At 36.4% G+C, this 9,703-nt stretch overlaps 1 long non-coding RNA gene across 3 annotated transcripts; it reads right to left on the reverse strand.

Moving 5' to 3' along the window:
* Positions 1–5,923: 5,923 nt before the first annotated feature.
* On the reverse strand, positions 5,924–8,455 carry LOC114261469 (uncharacterized). 3 transcript variants are annotated; one of them, XR_014343818.1, is made up of 4 exons: positions 8,250–8,455; positions 7,241–8,111; positions 6,943–7,038; positions 5,924–6,364 (listed from the first exon to the last, which is right to left on the reverse strand). It is a non-coding gene; the product is annotated as an uncharacterized LOC114261469 (long non-coding RNA). The 3 variants fall into 3 exon arrangements; XR_014343819.1 differs by having other exon boundaries at positions 5,924–7,038; positions 7,241–7,369; positions 7,471–8,111; positions 8,250–8,441; XR_014343817.1 differs by having other exon boundaries at positions 5,924–7,038; positions 8,250–8,450.
* Positions 8,456–9,703: the final 1,248 nt, after the last annotated feature.

A 9,703-nucleotide genomic window follows, 5' to 3' on the forward strand; every position in this document is an offset into this window, starting at 1 on the left:
TCGAACGGTTTACAAAAATGATAAATTTCTAGGAGTATGCATTTCACGCTCGAGCCAACTTTTGATCGCTTGAGCGGAGGTGCAAAAACAAAGGTGGTCGCTCTAGCGCAGGATCCGTCGCTCGAGCGGAGGTGCAGAATTCTGGAATTTCTAGATTGCACTCCTAAGCTCAAAACTTGAATTTGACACATCAAAACTCATCATTCTCATTAAAATTCAAGAAAACATTTAGAAACTTGTAGAATATCATGAATAGAAGATCATTTCGCAAAAATCAAGGCTCAAATGCATGTCAATTGTGTGAAATCAAACTTGATGTTTCTTGAACATAACATATATGAAGTTTCTTGGCTTCAAAGCTTTCAAACCTTGTTTAAATGAGATGTTAAGCACAAAAACATGTTGAATTCTTAAAACAAAAGCAAGAGGAGAACATGCATATGAGAATTCTTTGAAATCAAACTCAAATTATAGTGGAATGAACATGCATGCATGACATGATATGATCTTCCTACCAACTCATTAGCTCAATTCTTGCTTAACTCAACTTAATCTTCTTGAATTCATGTTCTAGACATCATAATTATATAATCTAGGTGTTGAATCCTTACCTCAACTTCTCAATTAAGCTCTTGATGGTGAATTCACTAAGGTTCCAAGCCAATTCCCTTGAATCTCCTAGCAATTCCTCTATTTCCTTCTTGATTTCAACTCTCACACCCTAATTCTCCCTCTCTCACATTTTGAAGCTCAAGAGTATAGAAACAAGAGTGTAAAGTGTCTAAGTTGTGCTAGAAGTGGCCCTTTATGGGCTTGATTAGAGATTAATGAAACTTAACTTAAGCTAAGCAACTTGACATTAATTATTCTAATGTAATTCGTTCCGAATCAAATTTCAATTCAACCTACCATAAATATCCAAAAATTCCAAATGACACATAAAACAAGTCAATTCCATGATCAGATGCCAATAAGGCCTTCAATTCGTAGAACAAAACAGAAATACAAACAAATATTCTTACAACAGACATATATAAACGCAAATAATGCAATACACATGCAATTAATTTGGAATTTTTCTTAATTACTTATTGGGCATATTTAATCATAGTTTATCGGCTAATCATGGGTCGAGGTTTTGGAAATAGGTTGTGTCCCAGGTACAACATCTATGGTGAATTCAATTTCTCTATTAATTAAATCCCCAGGCAATTCATTTGGGAAGACATCGGGAAATTCATAAACTATAGGAATAGTTTCCACATTAGGGCTATCAGAAGTTGCAATTTAAAAACAACACATATAACCCCTACATCCCTTCTTAAGCAATTTAATAGCTTTCATGGGAGAGATCAAGTATGGAGAGGGGGGGAAGGGGAACTACCCCAATCCCAGCAAACACAAATTCCAGTAACCCAAGTGGACAAAACACTCAGATTTATTCACACAATCAATGGTTGCACAGTACTTCGTTAACCAGTGCATACCCAGTATGCAGTCAAAGTGATCAATACCTAATGACAATAAATCAACATACAACGTCACATCACCAATCACAATATCACATGCCGGATAAACATAAGCACACACCATAGAACCCCCAGATGGCATAGACAAAGACAACAAATAATTCATGGGTTCTAAAGGTCTAGTTAATTTTCGAGAAAAGGTATGCGACACAAATGAGTGTGTAGAACCAGAATCTATCAAGACATACGCATTTTGAGCATAGATGGAAATTATTCCTGACACCACAGACTCGGTGTTTTGTACATCTCCTAGCACCAGTGTGAATACTCTTCCTTGCCTTAATGTTTCATTTCCAGTATTACTTTTGGCATTCGTTTTTGCATTTGATCTTGTTACAAAGGCAGATCCGGCTGAACTTGTTGCGGCGCGATTAGCATGTTCAGACCCAAGTGGACAATCCTTCATTATATGGCCCATTTTGCCACATCGAAAAAAGGCACCAGATACACGGTAGCACACACCTCTACGCTTTCTTCCACAATCGGGACAGTTTGGAATAGATCCATTACTCTGACTAGGGCTACTGGAGGATCCCATGTTTTGCTTCTTTGAAAATGACCGACCCTTCTTGAATTGAATCCGGCTCTTTTACCTCTCCATTTAGTTGTTAAAGTTGTAGCTTGTTTCTTTGTTGTCAGAATGGCCTCTGCCATCAATGCTCTATCAAGTACTTCCACATATGTAGGCAATTTCAGTACACCTATTCGGTCAAACACATCTAGGTCTAATCCCCCTTCAAATTTTTGAGCCTTCTTGTAATCTGTGTCGACAATATAAGGAGCAAATCTAGCCAACTCAATGAACTTAGCCTCATACTCGGCTACAGATATCTTCCCTTGCTTAAGTTCTTGGAATTTAGAAACCTTTTGGTCCCGGAAGCACTGAGGAAAGTACTTATCGTAGAAAATCTCGTTGAATTGAGCCCATCTCATGTCCCATTGCTATTTCGGATTAGTAACCACCATCTTCGGGCTTCATCTTTCAAGATGTAGGTGGCCAAGAGAACCTTCTGAGTCTCGGAGCACGGAAATACTTCAAATAATTTCTCCATTTCCAGTAACCATGTCTCAGCCTTTAATGGTTCAATCCAACCCAAGAAAGTCGGCGGTTTCATCTTCATGAAATTTTGTGTTAGATTTATAATATCATTGTTATTTGGTTCAACTTGAACTGGAGGAGGCAGACATTGTTGTCTTTGCTGCTGTATCATTGCTTCAGTTAGGGCTGCGAGCATTTGTTCCATTCGGCTCATGTGAACCGTAGAAGATCCCGCGATATCATGACTTCTTGTATTTTCCATTGCTATAGGTAAACAAGACAATAATAAACATTGGCAAATAGTTCTTTTCACAATATTCGGCACATTCAATCCCAATTCATTTGTTTTAATTTTTGTGAATTCATGTTCAGATTCAATTTTCACAGTTATAGAAATTAACTCACACACTCACACATGCAGGTAAAATGTCCTTAACTCTTTTCTAGGACATCCTATAGCTCATATGGACTCGTGTGTGCGGTATAACTCGTGCTTTGATAATACTCTGTCACGATCCAAACTCGCCCCTACAGGTTCAGCGTCGTAATCGGCCAGTAATCCTTAGATTACTAAAGGACTCTGACCTGAATAACAAAATATAAAGGGCTAGCGGAAGCAAATATAAAAGATATGTAGTCCATTGAGCTGTGCAGACATACATGAAACAAAAATTTCAAAAAAAAAAACTTTATATACATAGGTGTGACATCATAATTACAGTAGTCTTACGTCACATCCATTACAGATATAGCCAAAAAGGGACTTTGCCCAAAATACACATAAACAGAGAACTTGCTCATATTCCAAAAGAAAACAAAGTCTCAAACATGTGTGTGTGTCATAAAAGGGAACCTCCTCGGGAGGCACAACAGTTGGCTGATACGACTAAGACTCCAGGTCATCAACTCTGAGCCTGGTCACCTGCCTAATTACCTACATACATAAATAATACAGTGAGCTAAAACCTAGTGAATAATAAACAAAGTAAAGGTTTTAATGATGATCATGACAGATTTAAATTTCAATTCTCTTATCAAAACAGAAACATAGGTATGTTCATATTGAAAACAGAGTCATAGTCATATTCATATTCAAATCATGCGTGATATATCCATTAGTATTAACATATCTCTTTGGTCAAGCATATCAAGTTCCATAATGGAACCTCCGGTACCGGGTAACATATCTTATACATGGGCCACGGTATTGTTTCTCTTGGGCGAGGGCCTGGGCCTCGATATTGTTTCCCCCGAGCAAGCGCCTCATGACCATAAGCCATGACATTATGGCCCCTGGGCGAGGGCCTCTGCTAAGGACTCCACAAACACACCTCAAAGAATTGAATCATCATTCATTCATACAAAACATAGCATTTCAGAAAACTGACCATTTCATATCATCAGAAAATAATTAAAGTCAAACATAACTTTACAGAGTTATTACTCAGAAATGGCTCCAGAAGCACACAGATAGAGCAGGCAAATCAAATAGCTTACAATGCATGACCTGCACAAACATAACAGATATACATATTGAAACATACACTTGGATAGTACTTAACTTATTTCGTTTTGTTCGTAGTGTGTTTCTAAGTTTTATCATCATTATTATGTCTTAATCACGGCTTAGGAAAGCATAGGATGCAGTCAGGTGCTAAAATGCACTAGAAAACACTTCGTCAAATATGCTGAAAACATGGGCTCGCTCGAGCGCAACTTTCTTCGCTCGAGTGGACATTCAAAAATGTGAGTGGTCACTCAAGTATAACTCTGGTTGCTCAAGCGGTCTGTAAACTTTGCAAAAGTGCTGGTTGCTTGATTTTTCTGCTCGACGTACATTCGACGGCCGCTTAAGCGATCTGGAAAAATGGTAAACCTCTGGGAGCATGCATTTTACGCTCGAGCCAACTTTTGGTTGCTCGAGCGGAGGTGCAAAAACAAAGGTGGCTGCTAGAGCACATGATCTATCACTCGAGCAGAGGTGCAGAATTCTGGAATTTCCAGATTGCACTCCCAAGCTCAAAATTCAAATTTAACACATCAAAACTCATCTTTCTGTGCTAAAATTAAAGAAAGCATTTAGAAACTTGTAGAATATCATGAATGGAACATCATTTTGCAAAAATCAAGGCCTAAAAGCATGTCAATTGTGTGAAATCAAACTTGATGTTTCTTGAACATAACACATATGAAGTTTGTTGACTTCAAAGCTTTCAAACCTTGTTTAAATGAGATGTTAAGCACAAAATCGTGTTGAATTCTTAAAACAAAAGCAAGTGAAGAACATACATGTGAGAATTCTTTGAAATCAAACTCAAATTATGGTGAAATGAATATGCATGCATGACATGATATGATCTTCCTACCAACTCATTAGCTCAATTCTTGCTTAACTCAACTTAATCTTCTTGAATTCATGTTCTAGACATCATAATTATATAATCTAGGTGTTGAATCCTTACCTCAACTTCTCAATTAAGCTCTTGATAGTGAATTCACTAAGGTTCCAAGTCAATTCCCTTGAATTTCCTAGCAATTCCTCCATTTCCTTCTTGATTTCAACTCTCACACCCTAATTCTCCCTCTCTCACATTCTGAAGCTCAAGAGTATAGAAACAAGAGTGTAAAGTGTCTAAGTTTTTCTAGAAGTGGCCCTTTATAGGCTTGATTAGGGATTAATGAAACTTAACTTAAGCTAAGCAACATGACATTAATTATTCTAATTTAATTCGTTTCGAATCGAATTTCAATCCAACCTACCATAAATTCCCAAAAATTCCAAATGACACATAAATCAAATCAATTCCATGATCGGATGCCGATAAGGCCTTCAATTCGCAGAACAAAACAGAAATACAAACAGATAGTCCTATAGCAGACAGATATAAACGCAAATAGTGCAATACACATCACTGTTGGAAAATTCACTTTTAGCGGCATTTTAAAAACACCGCTAAAAGTACTAAAAATGTCGCTAATTCTTTTGGTGACGTTTAGTACCAAACGCCGATGACGCGGCCGTCGCTATAACTTTATGGCGTTTGAGAAACGTCGTTATATTAGTATAGGCGGCGTTTTAAAAAACGTCGCCAAATGTCCTAATGGTACTATGACGTCACTATGACATTTAGCGACGTTTTTGAAAACGCCGTCATAAACATTTATACCTTTTAAAAATCTAACCATTGGGATGGAATATAGTGACGTTTTTTAAACGCCGCCATAGCCTTTTTTAATTTTTAAATTGTGCTAATTTTATACGGTTGAACAAAAAAAATACCTGTCAAACAATTATTTAGAACTAATAATTGATGTTTACTAAAATAATAAATAAACTAAGCTTGAAAACAAAATTAAAAATAAGAAACAATGCATTGCACACCTAAGAATAAAAACAATTCATGTTCAGACTTTAAATACATCAATTAAAATCAAAATAGTTAAAAAGTGTAATTTGTCCAAAAAAATTAAAAAGGAATAGAAAGCACACTAATATGGTTTATAATATTAAAAATACCACTTGTCTTCCAACTATATCCAAAGATGAGCCTAAACTATGTGCAACAGATGATACATTTGGAATCATACAGTACACTATAATCCAATTAAACAAGATAAAAAGAATTAGAGGGGGGAAAAAAGTAAAAGAACAAAAATAAATAAAAAAGCTTCATCATATTCCCTCCAATGGCTTTTTCCCTCTCCTCTCACGTAAATTCTACATGTAGCAACTTCATATCTATCATGATGATCATCCCTGTCAAACTCTTCACTTGCTTCTCCCGAGTAAGTACAGCTGCCACATGTGAAAATATTCAATGTGGAGACAAGAAAATAATTGACAATTAATTTTTTATAACATATAGCCGCCGCATGTAATTTTCACTTGCTTCTCCCGTCCAAACAGGTTGTAAATGAACGATGATGGTAGAAGAATGGTGAATTATAATTGCCAGATACACATGGACATTGTATGAATGATAATGGTCATTATAGAGTGCCAATTATCTGCTTTAAATGAAAGAAATTGACTGCCAATTGACTGCCAATTGCAACAAATTTTAACAAAGAAATTGACTACCAATTGCAACAAATTTTAACAAAGCAGATAATAGCAGGCCTTTAAACCATTTTTTTCTCCACAGGGATTTTCATCTTGGCCCTCATTCTTGCATTCTACATGGTTCAAATGCTAATAATTTTGTTTGGTCTCAGCCAGACGCTATGTTATTGAGACCTTTTCATCACAGAGGATGGTTTTTAACAGACCCTTTGTGCTTTCCACTGTCCTATAGTGGTTCATGTTAAACACTTGACATTTCTTAACACATTCAAAGATTAATTAAGCCTTATTTCCCAGACAAGAAAAATTACCTCATAGCATATCCAGCCTACGGACACAATAACAGCGACTGCCAAAGCATTAGTAAACTTCTTGTAAATATCTAGTTTTGCCAACATGCGTCGAGCCTGCCACATCACATCGATAAACAAATGTTACTTCAGTGGATTTTTTCAAAATTCAGGCAGCAATACTTATATCACATATCAATAAAAATAGCAATGTAGGTGTCATCATTGAATTTAGCCTAGAACATCACAAACTATCCCCAGCAGCAATATAAATCAATGTTGATGGAGGGTAACCGAGAGCTTGAAGAAATATTCCCACCTCTTCGGGGGTTAATGGACAAAAGCCTCATTTTCTCTGTTCTGTTGAATTTATCTTCTTCATCTTCCAGTGGAGGTACATTACATCCAATGCAGAGGCAGGAAGTTTTGCCACTTGTCAACATATAGCCTAGACATGTACAAATGTATGAAATCACATACGTACATCTGTACATAGGTATATTATCATTTTTAAAATTTTGCATGTATATATATATACAAGATATTTACCTCATTATTCTTAGCTCTTCAGATTCTGCATCAGTAAGACCATGAGTACAGCTAGTTGAAGATAACATGTCTTTCTCATATCTCAGATGAAGAGCAATGTATCTTCCCCCACGGGATCTTAGCCGCTCCACCAGCTTTTGCGGTCTCACTGTCATGTATTCTCAGAACCTAATTTAACAGGAATATCCCCGTAGGAGGCCTCTCAAAAGTAAATTACCACCTACATCATACTCGGAGCAACATTCTATACAAACCTCGTAAGGTTTTAAATGCTAATGAGATTTCAAAAATTTTGTCATTCCATTTCAAATGGAGTAATAGATCCAAAACCATGCATGGTGGCAAATGTTTGATTGATTATAATCATTATAAATTCAACACAGGAAGTCCCAAAATTTGTAATAAAATTCTAAGGAGCATTCAGAATTTTGGTAAGATCAAATTCAATTGTAACTGGAACTAGATTCCAAATTTATTTGGCAGATGAATGCAGGAGAGACAAAAGTTCTAACCTTCCCAAGATTGTCAATAGAAGGAGAGAAGTGGAGAGCATAATGCAGAGCACGACATCTCAACCTTTGGATATCAACAGGTAGATCATTATTTGCAAGTCTGGAATCTGATTTTACAACATGAACCACCTGCAAAAAGTGAATTGATAAATGATCCCTCAAGCTCAAACAACGTGATAATCAGATTACTCTTTGTCTAGGTTCAAATTGGTTTTTTCATTTATTTCAATAAATAACAAACCTAAAATTCTAGTTTAATTGCTCAACCTTACTCCTTGGGGAAAACATTGTGAAGGCATTATCCCTTCATCTAAAATGGCTGTTGTTCCATGTGACAACAAAATGCCACCAAACTCGGTTTTTTTGTCTAGCCAGTAACTTTTACTTCTTTTAAAAAAAATCTTTCTTCTTTCCACGGCCTCCTTTTTTATTTTATTTATTTATTTTCTTTTGTGTGAGTGCATGTGTGTACTAGTGCTAGAAAAATTAATAACTTCCTAAGCAAGCATATGAATCTATGTATACCATGACAAATACTAGACTGCAAAATTGCTCACTAATAATGTACCTAATAATCCTTCCATAAACGCGTCATCTCCTCATAGTAGCTCATACCAGACCAAGAGGTAGAACAAATGAATATTCACTGGGCCCATATAGAGGCATCTTCACGATCATATATTTCATCATGTAAATCTTCATAAATCCTGCATAAATCCTAGTAGCCTTTAGTGAGAGATTTATAAAGGATACCAGTAATTTATCAATTTCATAAATCCTGCATCGCTTGCACCATATCCCATATCTGTATAGACAAAGCAACAACAAGATCTGTGCTTCCGTTCTTGGATTAGAAGTTTAGTAGTCTTCACCTTTTCGAGCGCTCTAGCCGGGGCCCGACCTTGCACCACTAGAAATGGAGCTTTGTAGTACTCAACAGTGCAGTTGAAATCCCTGAACTTGAATGCCAAAAAACCAGTGTGCTTTGTGATTGGGCTACCATTCACTTCAAATATCGAGGTTTTATCAGGAGCTGCAGAGGAGAGCATGCAGAGAAGGGACTCCCATTGGTTTCTTCCAATAGAGTCACCAACAAACACAAGCCGGCGGTTTCGCAGCTTTTCCAGCATGTTCTTTGCATCAAAGCTGATTTCAAAAGAGATGAACCAAATAAGAAACTTTTTATCTCCCTCCAATCAATCGGATGATGTCAAAGTTTAAATTACTAAAGAAAACATAGAAAATTTACATAATGCACACTCACTTCATATAAAATTGTCACATAAGCTAAATTGTAATTTATCACCCCTCAACTTGAGCCTCATATAAATAAAGCCTCTCACTCATGGAGAAGGGACCTTTGGTTATGAATTCTCAAGCATTCCTCAAGACTCAGTTACAAAGTTCTTTTCAAAACTCTTGTGGTAGATCAACAAGCATTTCATCAATGTGTTAATTTTCCCACATGCTCTGAAGCCACACTCTACATCTCAAGACTCGCAGAGTTTGCTAGTCTAATCTCTTCTTTTCGAAAGACAAAGTTTGAACTTTGTTTGAGATAAAAAAAATTTAAACCCTTGATCATACCCTTCTCTTTTGTGTTCTTAATTCGAGGACTTGAAGACATCCATCAAGTGGTTTGATTAAAAAACATGCCTCTATAGGAATTAAATTGTGAGTATATCAGGAGATCAAATAAGAGGTTCACCATTGTAATAGGT

Source organism: Camellia sinensis, chromosome 11, assembly GCF_055761805.1.
Source record: "Camellia sinensis isolate YWXY chromosome 11, ASM5576180v1, whole genome shotgun sequence".
Taxonomy (NCBI): Eukaryota; Viridiplantae; Streptophyta; class Magnoliopsida; order Ericales; family Theaceae; genus Camellia; species Camellia sinensis.